The 16,509-nt window shown below is 46.1% G+C and overlaps 1 protein-coding gene and 1 long non-coding RNA gene across 2 annotated transcripts in view; one reads left to right on the plus strand and one right to left on the minus strand.

Moving 5' to 3' along the window:
• The window catches only part of LOC135112566 (uncharacterized), a 169,620-nt gene that overhangs the window by 69,506 nt on the left and 83,605 nt on the right, over window positions 1–16,509 (minus strand). The window lies entirely within an intron of this gene.
• Window positions 6,716–16,509, plus strand: part of LOC135112564 (irregular chiasm C-roughest protein-like) — a 75,024-nt gene continuing 65,230 nt past the window's right edge. Inside the window, exon 1 of the mRNA XM_064027023.1 lies at window positions 6,716–7,250. The gene's annotated coding sequence lies outside the window, so the exon portion shown is untranslated. The remainder of the gene's footprint in view (window positions 7,251–16,509) is intronic.

Here is a 16,509-nt window from a genome sequence, read left to right on the forward strand (position 1 = left end):
GCCAGTCAAAATGGTAATTAATATAAAAAAAATACCTGTGTTAACAATCAAACAATTAATCCCAAGCAGGCGACACACACACACACACACACACACACACACACACACACACACACACACACACACACACACACACACACACACACACAGAATACAATGCTAAAAGCTGACGCGGAGGTCTTAATGCAGAGTGGGAGAGCGAGATGCGTCAAGTCGCAAGAAATGAAACACACAGACAGACTCTTCATGATTTTAATAGCTCGCGCGCTGAGGCCTTTTACCTCCCTCAAGCTCGCCTGCTAAGACAAAAACACAAGGAAAAGGTGTGTGTGTGTGTGTGTGTGTGTGTGTGTGTGTGTGTGTGTGTGTGTGTGTGTGTGTGTGTGTGTGTGTGTGTGTGTGTGTGTGTGTGTGTGTGTGTGTGTGTGTGTGTGTGTGTGTGTGTGTGTGTGTGTGTGTGTGTGTGTGTAAAAGGATGAGAGGTGTGAAAAACTGAGAGCTTCAATGTACAATGCCCCCGTAAGAGTGAAAAGGGATTGTGAATATAAGGACGAGGACGGAGACGAGGAGGAGGAAAAGGAGGAAGAGCAGGAGGAGGAAGATGATGAAGATTATATCAGCAAAGCGAGGAGAAGGGAAATGCTGTGTTGACTGAGATGGAAATGCGATGAGGAATGAGAGGAATGGGAGCTGTGAGAAATATGGGAGGGAGGTTTGTAGATGGAAGGACGAGGGTGTAAGATATGGTATGTTGGTGCTTAAAAAAACTCTGATGCAGTGGGGTCAGAATAGGGATAAGGGAGTGGAGCGCTATGAGAAGCAGGAATGGGAAGTGGGTTGGCTGCCTGAGAGGAGGATTGGGAGGCTGTGGCGTCGGGCTGTGAAGAGGGACTGTGTGCAGGGAATATGTAAGTAGCTAAGGATATTAACTTAAGAAGAACCCTTGGCCCTCTCTCTCTCTCTCTCTCTCTCTCTCTCTCTCTCTCTCTCTCTCTCTCTCTCTCTCTCTCTCTCTCTCTCTCTCTCTCTCTCTCTCTCTACACACACACACACACACACACACACACACACACACACACACACACACATACACACACACATACACACACACACATTTACATACGCATCTTCCACTTAAGTCTTTTTTTTTGTAATACAGATGAAAATATCTAATTATTATTATTTTTTTTTTTTTTGGCGTCTTCTCAGTTTAAGGTAAGAAAAATATCCTTTCTTGAGAAGACATGAAGGAAAACACGGAAGATGACGCAACACAAGCTTTCCATCTACTTGTTGTAAGTGGTGATGGTACTGTGTGTGTGTGTGTGTGTGTGTGTGTGTGTGTGTGTGTGTGTGTGTGTGTGTGTGTGTGTGTGTGTGTGTGTGTGTGTGTGTGTGTGTGTGTGTGTGTGTGTGTGTGTGTGTGTGTGTGTGCCTAAAAAGTTTACTTTCTCCATCTCTATATATCCAGTCATTTATTTTCACTTGCAAGACTTTCTTTTATCCTCTTTTTCTGTTCTATTCTCACCATATTTCTTGCCTCCCAGGACACCCTTGGGTCACACAGTAAGTTCTCGGCGGTGGGGCACTCTGCCCTTGAAGACTCGGAGTAGCCTTTCTCTTTTCGGAATTCTCAAGGGATCATGCACCCTCGAGGATTATGGCCGAGAGTTTTAAGAGCGCTCCGCCCAGGATGGAGACAGCTGGGGTGTCGATTTGCGCCCCTGACGTCCCCTTCCCTCTCTCTGCACGCCAAGTGGCTTAGAACTGCCTGCCTTTACGCTACCAATGACTCTAGGTTTTCTTTTCTTGCGAATTTAAAAAAAAAAAAATGTGGTGAGGATCAAAGGATCTTGAAAACTGAAAGAATGCTTTGTCGCTAAGGGCCTCTCTGTTCACCTATCTGTCTGTCCCTCAATCTTTATCTTGTTTATCTGAAAGAATGTTTTGTCACTAGAAACCTCCCTGTTCACCTATCTATCCGTCTCTCAGTCTCTATCTTGTTTCTCTATCTTTCAATTTATCTGTCTCTCTCTGTGTCTCTTTACCTCTCTATCCGTCCGTCTTTCCATGGAACTATTTATTTATTAAATTTTTACGTGTGAAAGAGGTAGACTACGGAAACAAAAAATAAATAAATAAAGTGAAATAAGCAAAGGCCGCTTAATTGCTGCTCCCGGAAAAAGGAGATTAAAGGAAACATCTAAATACGAATCTATGTATCCGTCTCTCTATTTAACTATTTATTATACCAATATTTTTTTTTTTCAATAATCAATAAATTCATATTTTACCAACATACTCGTTGCTGCCCATCTATCGTGACACTTTTTTTTTTATTCATTCACCAATCAATTTATTTATCTATTGATATATATGTATATTTTCCGTGCTTAGTATTTATTACAGTAAGCATGTCTGTCGTAAAGCTGTCATGTGTGTCGTTGCGGTGAACACATTACATATATAACCGTTTGTACACGATTACTTCCACTAACCTAATTATTTACCGTGGGAGCTCATGGCCTTTCAAGCTGCCTCACTCCACTGACACCTTAACTCATATCACTTATATAATCTTTTCTTTATTTTGCAAGGGAATAAAAAATACATGCGTTATTTTTTTTCGTTTTTTTATATTGTTTTAATGTAATCAGCCTCTGTTTGACCGTAATTAAAGTTCTTGGACACACTATTACCTGTTTTCTACTACTCTAATGTGTGTGTGATTCACCTACGGTCGTCTGTTGGTCACCGTTATCCTACTGAAAGAGCTCAGAGCTCATAGTGACCGAACTTCGGGTAGAATTGAGACCACTGACACACCACATACCGGGACAGCGAGGTCACAACCCCTCGGGTTACATCCCGTACTTACTTGCTGCTAGGTGAACAGGGGCTATACATTAAGAGGCTTGCCCATTTGTCTCGCCGCGCCCGGGATTCGAACCCAGGCCTTCTTGGTTGTGAGCCGAGCGTGCTAACCACTACACTACGCGGTGTGTGTGTGTGTGTGTGTGTGTGTGTGTGTGTGTGTGTGTGTGTGTTTTGTTACTGAGAATTACATAATTATGACATGTAGTTTCATTTTTCCCGTGCTTATGCTGACACCCGGCCTGTGGTGCTCAGTGCTCTTGCCGTCATTAGCATACGCTGCTACGCTGCCAGTCTGCAAAAGCGTGGCCTGAATCATGTGCAATTTCGTGGAATGTGTTTGCGAGGAGAGGAAGCGTCTTTCTGTCCGTCTGCAGCGTGTGTGTAGCCGTCCGTCACTGATGGGCTTAAAACTCTATTCCAGCATCCATACTCCAGTAAAATGTCAGACATAATTTTTCCCACATAAGTCCGCTCTTTCAATGAGTTCGGCAAGTATATTTCATCACATTAGTTTTCAAGACTTCCTTCTACGCACGAGTAAAAATGGAACACGTAAAGGGCAATGTAGTAAAGATTTATACGCTGGGTGCTCTCCAACGGCGTAAATTTAGTAAAAAGTGAAAAATCGAGACTGCTTCGGTGTTCCTTCGCGTGACAGGAGTCAGTTCCGTGTGACGGACGCATTGGTGACGAAGGCAGCGCTGGGCCTCACTGTAAAGGATCTAATGTCATCCGTGACTTGATAATTGAAGAAAATGGAATCCAGGCAGAAACACACGTCATCAGTTCCCTCTTTCCCAACACACACACACACACACACACACACACACACACACACACACACACACACACACACACGCACACAGGTTGACCACGCCCCCCCACCTGCCACTCACTGCCCATCTTCTCGTTTTTTTTGTACTAACAGCAATTCATAATGACGAGCTATAATCATTCTCGTCATCTTCATCATTATTGTTGCCATCATTATCATCATCATCCCGCGCGTCGAGGTCATGATCCAAATAGAGTATCAATGCCCGACTTTCTCCTGCTTGACCCAGAACACTTTGTTTTCCTCCTCCGCCACCCAGGACCTCTCACCCCTGTACTCCTACGCCCCAAATCCCCCACCTTTCTCTCTCTCTCTCTCTCTCTCTCTCTCTCTCTCTCTCTCTCTCTCTCTCTCTCTCTAATCCATCGAGTGCTTATCCGCTTAGAATTCTTTCATATTTGGCACTCTGCACTTTTTGACAAAAACAGCAACAGCAACGGGAAGAGCAACCGTATCAGGAACAGTAACAACAACAATAACAACAACAATAACAAGAACAACAGTAACAACAACAGTAAAAACAACAACAACAATAACAACAGCAGCAAAAACAACAATAACAACAACAACAACAACAACAACGACAACAACAACAACAACAACAAAAACAAGAACAACAACATTAACAGCAACAACAACAACAACAACAACAACAACAACAACAACAACAACAACAACAACAACAACAGTAACAACAACAACAACAACAACAACAACAACAACAATAAGAACAACAACAGTAAGAACAACAACAACAACAACAGTAACTACAACAACAACAACAACAACAACAACAACAACAACAACAACAACAACAACAACAGTAACAGCAACAACGAGGGCACATCGATTGGAAATACCTTTCCTTCTGCGAAGTGAATTATGCATCTGAAATATCACACTTAATAGCATACAGGCATTCCTCCCAGCCTCTTCGATGCAGGCCAAAAGCACGCTGGGGTCGAGTGAACACGAATTTATTCATAAGTCAAATCGATTAATATTCTCCCGAGAAGATGCTGTGTGCCCGAGGACTGCACAATGAAACCCCTGAAACAGTCCAGTGTGACGGTGGTGCTCTATTCTTAAAACGAAGGCCTAGGTATGACTCATGCATGATTGGCTTCTAAATTACCATCGAGTTTAGGGCATTGTTTAATTCGCTTTCTTTGTCGAGAAGTAGAGGTCGCGCTCCACCTCCTCCGAACAAAGAATGTCAACTCGTCTTGCCTTCCTTCCACAGGGCTGGAGAACGTCACCGGCATACCACGGCTTCCCTTATTGGTGATTTTGTTGTTGACGGAGCGGGGAATTGATTGCCTTAATTAAATCATACAATAGTCACATCGAGGTACACGAAAGAACACCAGCGTCAATAACAACAACAATAACATCAACATCAAAAACAAGGAAGAGATGGAGGAGGACGGGGGAGGAGGAGCAGGAAGAAGAAGAGGAGGAGGAGGAGGAGGAGGAGGAGGAGGAGGAGGAGAACTGCGGGAGATGTGACAGGAACGGAAAAAGGTTAAGTAGGTAAGAAGAGGCAGCGTGTGGAAACCCTTCGCAAACACATCCTAGAGAGCCGTGAGGAAAGTAAGAAGGGATGCAAGGAGGTGGAGAAAGCGGAGTGAGAGAGGGAAGTGGAGGAAAGGGAGGCAAGGATGTGGACGAGTGCTGGAGGTGATAACTGTTGGAGAAGGAATGAAAGCTGGGTGGAGGGATGAGGTGGGTGGAGGGAGAGAGAGAGAGAGAGGGAGAGAGAGAGAGAGAGAGAGGAGACGGTGGAGGTAGCTGGAGGAAGGAGTGAAGCAAGGAGAGGTGAGAGCGGTGGGCGTGGGCTGCTGAGAGAGGCAGGGAGGGAAGCAGGGAGAGGGTAATGGCGGGGGTGGGGGATATGTGGAGGTCAGAGCCCCGTGGCCACCATTATCATACCTGGGGCGGCCACCGGGCTGCTCCACCGCTCTGCTTCATGACCTTAACGGGTGGAGCGAGTCTTGCTTGGCGCTGCGGCCATCCTGAACCCCTTCCTTCACTTGTTCTCTCCCCATACCACGATACTTGGCTTGTGTATGTATGCGCCTCTCTCTCTCTCTCTCTCTCTCTCTCTCTCTCTCTCTCTCTCTCTCTCTCTCTCTCTCTCTCTCTCTCTCTCAATACTCCCGGTGATCCCATTCTTCTTCCTCAGCCTCCCCTCTTTATCCTCTGCCATCGCGGTGGTCCTACAGTTCCCTGGTCCTGGAATCTACTATTTTTCATGTTTCCTGTCACTGAACATATGTCGATTCCCTCGTTGTCTTGTTTGTCATTTTCATATTTATTCGCTTGGGAGATATTTCCTAGCGACTTTGTGTTTTCCGTTCAATCTGCTGCAATTCCTAATTTGTTTATTGCCACTGACCTGAACTTGCTTTTCATGACACACAAGATGGAGTAATTACGTGTTGTTCCCTGTTAATTGCTGTATTTCTAGGAAATTCTTTCATACGCAACAGTGAAAATTTCCTACTTCGTGTCTTTGACGGGCGCAGCTACGCGGAAAGGCTTTGTCACCGTCAGTTCCGGCTCCATGAGACATTCCAGGTGCACGGAGGCTCCAAGGGGCACTGGGGAAAGGCAGGTGAAGGCAATTAGCGACGAGGTGATGGGTATGCCAGGGCGGAACCCGGGGCACGAGTTCGAAGGTTAGAGGGCAGGTGAGACAGAAGACAAGGAAGAAGAGGAAGAAGAGGAAGCTGGGATGTGAGGGAGGAGGGGGAAGGCGGGAGCGGGAGGAGAAAGGAGAGGCGCCAGGGGCCTTGGGGGTGGTGGCCGTGGTGGTAGTAGGACGTAGTAGTAGTAGTAGTAATAGTAGAAGTGTAGGAGAGGAGGCGGTGGTGGTGGTGGTGGTAGCGGCGGCAAGCGAGAAGTGAGTAGAGGCTGCCGTCGCTAGAGTAGTGCTGCGCTGTGCCCGCCAGCCCTGGCCGCAAACCCCGCCCCCCCTACTCAGTGTGTCTGTGACCGTCGAAGAGGGAGGACGTGAAACGCTCGCTCTGGGCTCGCTCTCTCTTTACCTGTCCGCGACCCTTGCCGACATAAGGGGAAACCTCGCGTCACCTATTCGGTTTTAAGTGTTCAGCACTACGCAGCCACACATGAGGTGGTTGATGTGCCTCAAAAGCTGCAGGAAATCACATTTAACTATGAAATCTAGACGCAAACATGGTTAGTGACACGTGTATCACTGTCTTGAGTGGGAATCTTTTGACGATGAAAAAGAAAGACTATGAAGCCCCACTTTATGTCATAACCTGAGAACCAGAGGTGTTAGGGAGGTGAACGAAGGAGGAGATAAGATCGAGACACCTGGAAATAAGTCCCTTTGGAAATTTTAGCAAGTGTGGAACAAGTTGACAGGTGCAGTGAATCTCGATCAGAAAAAAATACTGCTAATGAACCAAAGTGCTATGTGTTTGATATAGAAACCCACAAGACGAAGCGACGAGGATTTGGTTCGGTGGTTATTCCTATACGCCGCTTCAGCCTCGCTCATCTGTCGAAGGTAAGACGGAGTTGGTTGACGCACTATTCATGTTTACTGGTTTACTGCACTAGGATTTGACTCAGCAATCGTAATGACAGCGCATCATTGGGCCGATACACAATGGATAGGACAATGGCCCGTACAACCTCCTAAGTTGGACTCCCGGAATCGATAAGTAAACATTGGAAGAGAGGAAGTGTGGTTTGGGAGCAACTCTGCGGCAGTAGCGCTCCACCTTACCTTTGTTTCTTATCCCCACTATGGCACCTCATTGTTTTTCTCTCCCATTCTGGTGTTTTTATTCCCTCTCACCTGCGCCCCGCGTCCCAGAGTTGATCCTTCTCACGGTTCCTTCTGTTTCCATCCCACGTCAGCCTTCGCCACAGACCAACTCGCTTACCGATGAAGAAAACTATTATTCTTTGATTACCGTCTGTCACGACCGAAACGTTTCTAACATGAAGCCATTTGTAATAATAATGATGATAATAATAATAATAATAATAATAATAGTAATAATAATAATAATAATAATAATAATAATAATAATAATAATAACTATAATAACGAAAGATGAAAACACTGAACTATTATTACTTTAATAAATTATCATTAATAGCATCGTTACTGTGATTATTATTACTATAGTGATCATAAGTGCCATAACAAATATGTAAATCAAAATTAACATTCCCAATCGTTAGGGTAAACAAAAACAAAACAAAAAAAATAATAACAATCTACATCTACATATATTATGCCTAAAATTCCGCCAACAACTAATGGAGCATTGACAGGCCACACCAGATATATATACATGTACTTTTTTCCTCAAGTTACGATTATGGCCTGTATGACGGAGTGATGGGAGGTGGCGGTGTGCAGGCGTGGTGGGGGAGGAGTGGCTGAGAGTGGCCCGAGGCGATGAGGGATGATACTGCTTGATGCTCTGTTTCCCGACCATACACGAGGGGAAGCGAGCAGGGGTCGGGCGTCACACAGTGGGAAGAGACGCTAAAAAAGAAGTGACAGGTGGAAACGAGAGGGGAGAATAATGAAGGGAGACAATATGAAAGATGATGAAAGGTGGAAGGGAAGGAAAGCGGGGGAAAGCAGAAACGTTAGACGAAAAAGAACATAAGAGGCGAGGATAAATAGATAAAGGGATTGTGTTGCCTCAGGTGAAGAAATTAAACTAAGACGTGAATTGTCAAAACACGTAAAAGGAAAATGTTCAAGTATTACTAGAACATGTAAAGGCGAGGTGTTCATGTGTTCATGCACTATCATCACACACACACACACACACACACACACACACACACACACACACACACACACACACAGGCCTGTAAAAGGAAAAGAGACGAAATTTTAATACGGTGGCTTCGTAGTGCAGTATTTTTCAACGGGAAAGTATCGACAATAACGACTAACCCAACGAGCAACGCGCGGCCAAGTGAAGGTAGAGGTAAAAGGAAATTAAAGGAATTTTTTATCCAATCCCCATTAAGGCAGCGTGAGATAAATATTAAGCATCCAACTTTCTCAAAATAATCTAATAACACTCTCTTCTTTTAACCTCCATATCGGGAAAACGTTGCGATTAAGCTCCCTGAGGACTAGACTCTCATTAAGGACTACTTAGACCAGATCCCTAGGAAGAAACAAAAAAACACCATCCGAACCCCAAACAATACCAGGCGCCGTGAAAGCAAACAATAAAAAATAAACACTATTTCTTGAACGTTCATTAGACCAGACACGGATGCGGATGAAGAAAATGTGAACACTCCGGATTAAATAACGTCTGGATGCAGTAGTAAGTAAAGAAGGACAGACAGACCCACACGTGTCAGTCCCCTGTGGCTGACCAATGGACTGTAATGACCACCACCTCACAGCCCAGCCGTCGCCGCCGCATCCAGGGCAGTGCGACACTCACAGGACTTACGACCACTTTGGCGTGGAATCTGTGATGGTGGTGAAGGGAGGTGGGTGAGGTCCGTGGACTGTACTAGAGGGAAATATATTCTCTGCCGTTATTCAAGTGTTGTCGTGTTCGCAGCTTATTGAAGGTGATGGATAACGTGTGACATGATGTTTCTAAAATGTAGCAATATAACGCAACGCTAACACCAATGGGAAATTTGTATGTGTAGACATTCTCTCTCTTGAAAACAGCATTTCATAATGGGGATAAGATAATAGCCTTCCGTACGAAAACTCTACACGTAATTGAATTATTATATATTGCCACTAGAGCAACCCTTTAGTGAGAGAGAGGGAGAGAGAGAGAAAAAAAAAAGCCTCCACCGTGCGTGATCAAGGTGGAGAAAAATGACACCCACTTGTGGCTCAGAAACAACTTTTTTTTTTCCTCTCTCTTGTTAAGGGGCTGAAGTCACATGACCTTTAATGTTGTCTACTAACACTGATTTAGGATTTTTTTTCCTCCCGGCATACTGACGTTACTTTATCAAGATTGTAAGAACGTAAGGTGACAGATACTTAGGACATTTAAAAGAATAAAAACCAGACTTTACTTTTCTATCAGTGCTAATGGCAGTGGATTCAAGTTGCATTGCTCAGCCGTTATCCTACACCGGTTTTTTTTTTTTTATATAAGTCAAGGATTAGAGATCCTTTTGGCTGCTACCATGATCACTTGAGAGAAGTGGATAGACACCTACAGCAAGTGTGTGTGTGTGTGTGTGTGTGTGTGTGTGTGTGTGTGTGTGTGTGTGTGTGTGTGTGTGTGTGTGTGTGTGTGTGTGTGTGTGTGTGTGTGTGTGTGTGTGTGTGTTCCTGAACTAGTTGAGTTGGACGTCTCCTGTCAACACTAAATAATATAGCCTGACAAGGGGTGCACGAGTGGGTGCTGTAGTGCCGGGATCCCAGTGCCACTTAAAGGATTCTTTGGAATCTAAAGCCTCTCTGAATTTCACTGAGCTTCAACGACAATGTCCTAAAATCTTTTCTAAAGCGTCACGGGTAAGTGATCAGGGCATCAGAGTCTTTGTTTACAATATAACCTAAACGAGGCCTTGTGCACATGAGACAACAAACGTTGTTTGATAATCAACATATTCTCTGTTGTCACTCGGGAAGAACAAAGGAACTGTTATACAGACTCGAACACAAATTAAACAAAAACAAAGGGAGAGTGGCGGGGTGGAAAGGGTCACAAGTCTGAATCTGCCCTTTAAGCTCCGAATGAACGTGTCACAATACCCACTACCAAAGAACTCTGTAGCGTTGATCAACAAGTGGAGTCTCCGATGGATGGACCACCAGCGCGGATGACCCGTGAGAGAACCTCGTAAACCAAGATATTGAAATGCCATGTTTTGCGTCAGAATCAACAGGTGTGTGACAGTAGAAAAATGCGGACATACCAATGACAAGGGTACATACCGGAAACTTGTTCTGAAACGTATTACTACACAAGAAATTCTACGTGATATTAGCACCACACTTTCATTTTTTATGGGTATTTATCATTACCAGTAACTATGTGCTTTATTTGTTAGGCTAGAGGAGAGACATTGATCTTTAAGTAATTGTACAGTACTTGTACGACAACGGAGGATGCCCACCCAGCAAAATAGTGATGGAAATGTTCAACAGAAGCTACCAGACGATCTGGTGTTGACAGTGCACACGCCCAGACTCTTCCCAGTTGAGGCGACCTCCATCCCTTCACTTTTCCCCTCCAGGGCCCTTCCCTCACCCGCTCCCTTAAGGTAACCCGCCCACCCCCTACGCTGGAATTGTAACCTTCACAACCCGCCCTTACTCCGCCCCTTTCTTCTTCAGCCACCCGTTGTGCAGCTCCCTCTATTGACACGTACAGACTCACGCACGTTTCACTGCATTCAACGGATCCCTTCACTCATCTGTGCTGGCGCAGCCTCCACTCTCACCTGACTCAGCCTTGTCCAAACATTCGCAACACTTCAAACCGACAAAAGAGCTTTTCACGCCGAGATGAAAATAAGCATAATTAAGGCTCTCACATTCATTCGCGACCTTGATCTGTCGAAGAGCACCCAATTCCCTCAAGAATCTCTTGTGAATGGAAGGGTTTAATGCAATTAACAAGCGGAAAACTTCAACACAAACATTTTCTACGATGGCCTCGGAGAAACGAGTAGCAAATGCATCGTTATTTATGGCAGAGATAAAACTATTCACCCGTTCTCAGGAATAGGTATGATATGTTCACTTTAGCAGCGATAAATCTGGAGATATAGCCTGGAATCATGAGCCCATAAAGAGGCGGAGCTTCCACGGAGAAGAGAGACAGAATAAATTCAGATGCAGTGTCCCTTTGACCATAAGAGACTCAATAAAATAGAAGATAGCGTCTTCTCCTTCTCTCTCCGGTCTCAAAGGCTCGACGCTGGCCCGTGAGTCGCCAGCCGCTCCCTCTTATTTCCCTTTATCTGTCTCGGGCCAGAGCCACGCCCGGGACAAGGGCGCGTTTTCCTTGACTTCATTTCGTGCTGTTTTCTGTTTCTGGCGGCTCGCCCGTTCCTCTTTCCACACACACACACACACACACACACACACACAGTACATTCTCCTCTCTCTCTCTCTCTCTCTCTCTCTCTCTCTCTCTCTCTCTCTCTCTCTCTCTCTCTCTCTCTCTCTCTCTTACACACACACACACACACAAACACACACACACACACACACACACACACACACACACACACACACACACACACACACACACACACACACACACACACAATGACTACATAAACAAGACAAGTAAGCACATTATCTTGTAAATACTGAAAAAGAATAGCAAGTAGAATAAAGTTTGGAAAAAAAAAGCCAAGATACCAGAGCAGAAAGAGCGGCAGTTTTCCCCTCAGCGAGACCTTTTTGTTTTCTATTTTTCCCTCTCCCTTTATTACGCCGTTATTTATTTTCTACCATTCTGCTTGCACACCTAATGAAGAATAACTTTAAATAACATTCACATCCTCTCTCTCTCTCTCTCTCTCTCTCTCTCTCTCTCTCTCTCTCTCTCTCTCTCTCTCTCTCTCGTTTTCCTCATTCTTCCGAGCACGTTTCTTCTACTTACATACTAATACCTATCCAATTTCATCACTCTCTTTACCTTCCACTGTCTTTCTCCTTCCACAACCACCCTTCCCACTATTCCACCCCCCCCCTCTCTCTCTCTCTCTCTCTCTCTCTCTCTCTCTCTCTCTCTCTCTCTCTCTCTCTCTCTCTCTCTCTCTCTCTCTCTCTCTCTCTCGCTCTAGTGTTTCCTCCCTCCCTCCTCACCTTGTCTCTGATTTATGCTAATGGACTTAACTCAATTCATTTTTCCCTCGCTTCCCAAGGTATGGGAGAACGTAACAGCCTTGTTCTTGCCTCGCGTGACACTTTGATATATTACACACACACACACACACACACACACACATACACAGAGACAGAGAGAGAGAGAGAGAGAGAGAGAGAGAGAGAGAGAGAGAGAGAGAGAGAGAGAGAGGCAGCTCAAGTATATCTATTCACCACAGACAAACACACCGCCGAGCTGCGAAGAAACCACAAACACTTACATAGTTGGGTATATTCTCGCGCTAGCACACACACACACATACACACACACACACACACACACACACACACACACACACACACACACACACACACAAGAATGAATGTACTCGTAAACCCATGAAGGAAAAAAAAAAGTCCCCCGATTTTTTAATGTTCTCAGGGCTAAATAAATTCCTGATTGCATAACTCCTCATTGAAAACGGATTATAAAAAGGGCGGAGAAGTGCAAAGTATGTGGTCCGTCACTGGTGTGTGTGTGTGGGTGTGTGTGTGTGTGTGGGTGTGTGTGTGTGTGGGTGTGTGTGTGTGAATTTTTTTCTCCCGCGCTGGCCTGAATACATCTGTGCTAAGTGGACGTTTCCCTTCACTCACAATGGTTACACGAGAATGGGAAAAATATGCCCTTTCTGGGGAACATCAAGATTAATACGTTTTCTTTACATATGTAATTCTTTATTTACTATTTTTGTACTGCGTGACCTTTTCTCGTTTACTACTGTGTGTGTGTGTGTGTGTGTGTGTATGAGCGCGTGCGGGATGACCTCGCCATTGAGCGTCTCGTCACCATCATCTTACGCACCTTTGTTGTTTGGGCGAGATGTTCTTCCCAACAAGGGTGAAAGAGGGAGAGTGAGATTCCCGCACCTGCCGCTCCGGAGCCCCGCGCGGCTCACCAGCACCAGGTGTTACAAGGCAGAATTTACCGCAGGCCAGGTCTTATTATTCCGCTCTGAGCAGCTTGAGTCTCAAACCTGACCTTCCTACCAGCCGCAAGTCCCGCCCGGCCCACCTCCGGCTAGCCTCACTGCTCGCACCGTCCACCTCTCCCCCCCCCATCCTTCCCTGCCCCTCGCCAACCACTCCCCCTCCGTAAAGCTTCCCAACCCCTCATTCTCTCCATCCCACGTACACCTGCCCCTGTCCTCACACCACTCATCTCTGTTCATCCTGCTTCGTTCTCTGAGCTTCCCCCGTCTCCCTCAGCCAGCCTCACCCCCACACCCTTACCTGTGGAAACTCAGCCACCCTCCCCGCTTCACTCCTGCCCGCTCTTCACCACTCACCCCACGCCTGCACAAACTCTCCCCTCCCACGCCCTTCCCTTGTCCATATTCTCCCTCATTTCCCAATCACGCACCTCACACACACCTCACTCATTCTCCATCACCCTCACCCCACTCGGGAATGCCTCTCATCTCTCCCCACATTCTCTCACCCCGCATGTGGCTACTCCGCCTTACCCAGCCAGGCCTTATCCACCTTTACTGCCAGGCCACCCTTGCCCGCCCTCCCTCCTCTCCTTTCCTATCGCCAGCCACCCTCGGCCCTTCACCCTCTCAGACCTGCTCGAGGCCAGGACCAGCAGCACAGATCATTCCTCAAGTGGCCTCCAGAGGTAGTGGCGCTGACCTCTCGTTAGACCAAGGACACCGAAGTCACTTATACCTCCTGGCCTCTAGAATATAACCTCCGGCTGCTGCTCCTGCTCCTGCTGCTGCAGAAGGGATATTCGCTTTCTGCGTTTCTCTGGTGTGTGTGTGTGTGTGTGTGTGTGTGTGTGTGTGTGTGTGTGTGTGTGTGTGTGTGTGTGTGTGTGTGTGTGTGTGTGTGTGTGTGTGTGTGTGTGTGTGTGTGTGTGTGTGTGTGTTCTTACTTTTCTTCTCCCTACCGTCCCGTTTCCTGCATCCCACTATTTCGCTCCGCCCTTTATTTTTCTGTTACACTTTTCTTCCCATCCTTTTTTGCATTTATTCCTGTCACATTTTTCCTTTCCTCCTCTGCCTTAGTGCTTATCTCTCCCCACTTTCCTCTCGTTTTCTTTGCTACATTTCTCCTTACCTTTCCCTCCCCCTCCGTTCCTCTCTGCCCGCATCACCAAACTCCCATTTCCTACAGCCACCTTCTCTATCTCCCTCCCTGCTTCCCTCCCTCACTATCCGGAGCTCGTAACACCCTCACTCTCTTGCTCAGTCGTGGAGATAACAGCTACTTCAGCTTCAAAGTCCATTTTTTGTCTCTCGCTTGGCGCCTTTATCTATATCTCTCCCGTTTAGTGCTTCTTTCTTTTTTTTGTGTGTTTCTCTCCCTCTTTTTACTGTTTCGCCGTTTCGCCAGCCTCTGACTCTTAATCTCCACTGCTTTGTTCTCCAACGTGTCTGCCTGTGTGTTTGTTCGTGTGTTCGTGTCCGTGTCCGTGTGTGTGTGCGTGTCTCTCTCTCTGCCTCTCTCTCTCTCTCTCTCTCTCTCTCTCTCTCTCTCTCTCTCTCTCTCTCTCTCTCTCTCTCTCTCTCTCTCTCTCGACTTCAACTTCAACCTTTAAGCAAAGAAAAAAAGAAAAACTCGGAGGGAAGCCCCGCCTCCAATGACTGTTTCACATGCCCCACACTCCTCCCTGCTTCGGGGGACTCTGCTTTAACGCATAACGCAAAGAGGAGTGCAATTCATTTTCTCCTGAGGATAAGCCAAATCTTCTGCTTCATTTAGAAAGGCGATGTGGAAGACGGGACTTGACTTTTGTTATGATTTGGTAAGACAGTGATATACTTTTAGGGCCATAATGGAGAGGAGAGAAATTCACTTCATTTTCTTCACACATTCATCTTCTTACACTAGTGACTGTCGGACAATTTCACATTTCATCTCACGTCTGACTCCTTATATGTATAATACCAGATCGCTATTTCTCTCCCTAATATTTCACGCCGTGTCAGTATAGCATTTTTATTTACCTCTTGCCGCCAGTCCCCAGCATTACTTATACTTATCACAGACTTCTGCATCACCCGCCTCTTCACTGAATCTCAGCCCACCATCTATGCCCTTCTCGCGACCTCATTCCTCTCCCACCACCTCCTCTTCTTCTTCCTCCTCCTCCTCTCCCTCCTGTCCGTCACTCAACACCTGCGTTTACCCTTCCCCCTTCCGTCCCCCCTCCTGCCACTTCCTCAAACAGCGCGGTCCAGGAATTAATAACAATATCAGTGGGATAATATCACGATATTGCAATGATACCTTCTAAACAAGGGTGACATTACGAGGAAGGGAGGGCCCAGTGCCGATTAAGGTCTGATTAGGTCTGTAGCTTCAAGAGAGAAGGGGAGGGAGGCGGGGAGGGAAGAGGATTGGTCTTGAAACAGACAGGTGGGAGAACGCTAATACACTGGCTTCGGCTTACCCGCCCCATCCTTCAGGTATCCATTCATTAGTGTTGTTTGAGAGAGAGAGAGAGAGAGAGAGAGAGAGAGAGAGAGAGAGAGAGAGAGAGAGAGAGAGAGAGAGAGAGAGAGAGAGAGAGAGAGAGAGAGAGAGAGAGAGAGAGAGAGAGAGAGAGAGAGGAGAGAGAGAGAGAGAGGAGAGAGAAGAGAGAGAGGAGAGAGAGAGAGGAAGAGAGAGAGAAAGCCACAAACAGAGACAAGCAGGTACAAACACAAAAAAACAGAGATAAGTAGACAGCCACAAACAGACAGACAGAGGCAGACACAGATATCAGGTCCAGATAAACAGAGACTGGGGTAGACAGCCGCAAACAGACAGACAGACAGACAGACAGACGAGGAAGAGAGAGAGAGAGATGCAAGGGTTCACTCTTATGGAATTACTTTGCATATTAAAAATAGATAATTAAATGTGAAAGGCTCAAGGGAATATAGGTTGCCAGCGTTATCAAAGGAAAGCCTAACTACCATCTTGC

Source organism: Scylla paramamosain, chromosome 24 (genome assembly GCF_035594125.1).
Source record: "Scylla paramamosain isolate STU-SP2022 chromosome 24, ASM3559412v1, whole genome shotgun sequence".
Lineage (NCBI taxonomy): Eukaryota > Metazoa > Arthropoda > Malacostraca > Decapoda > Portunidae > Scylla > Scylla paramamosain.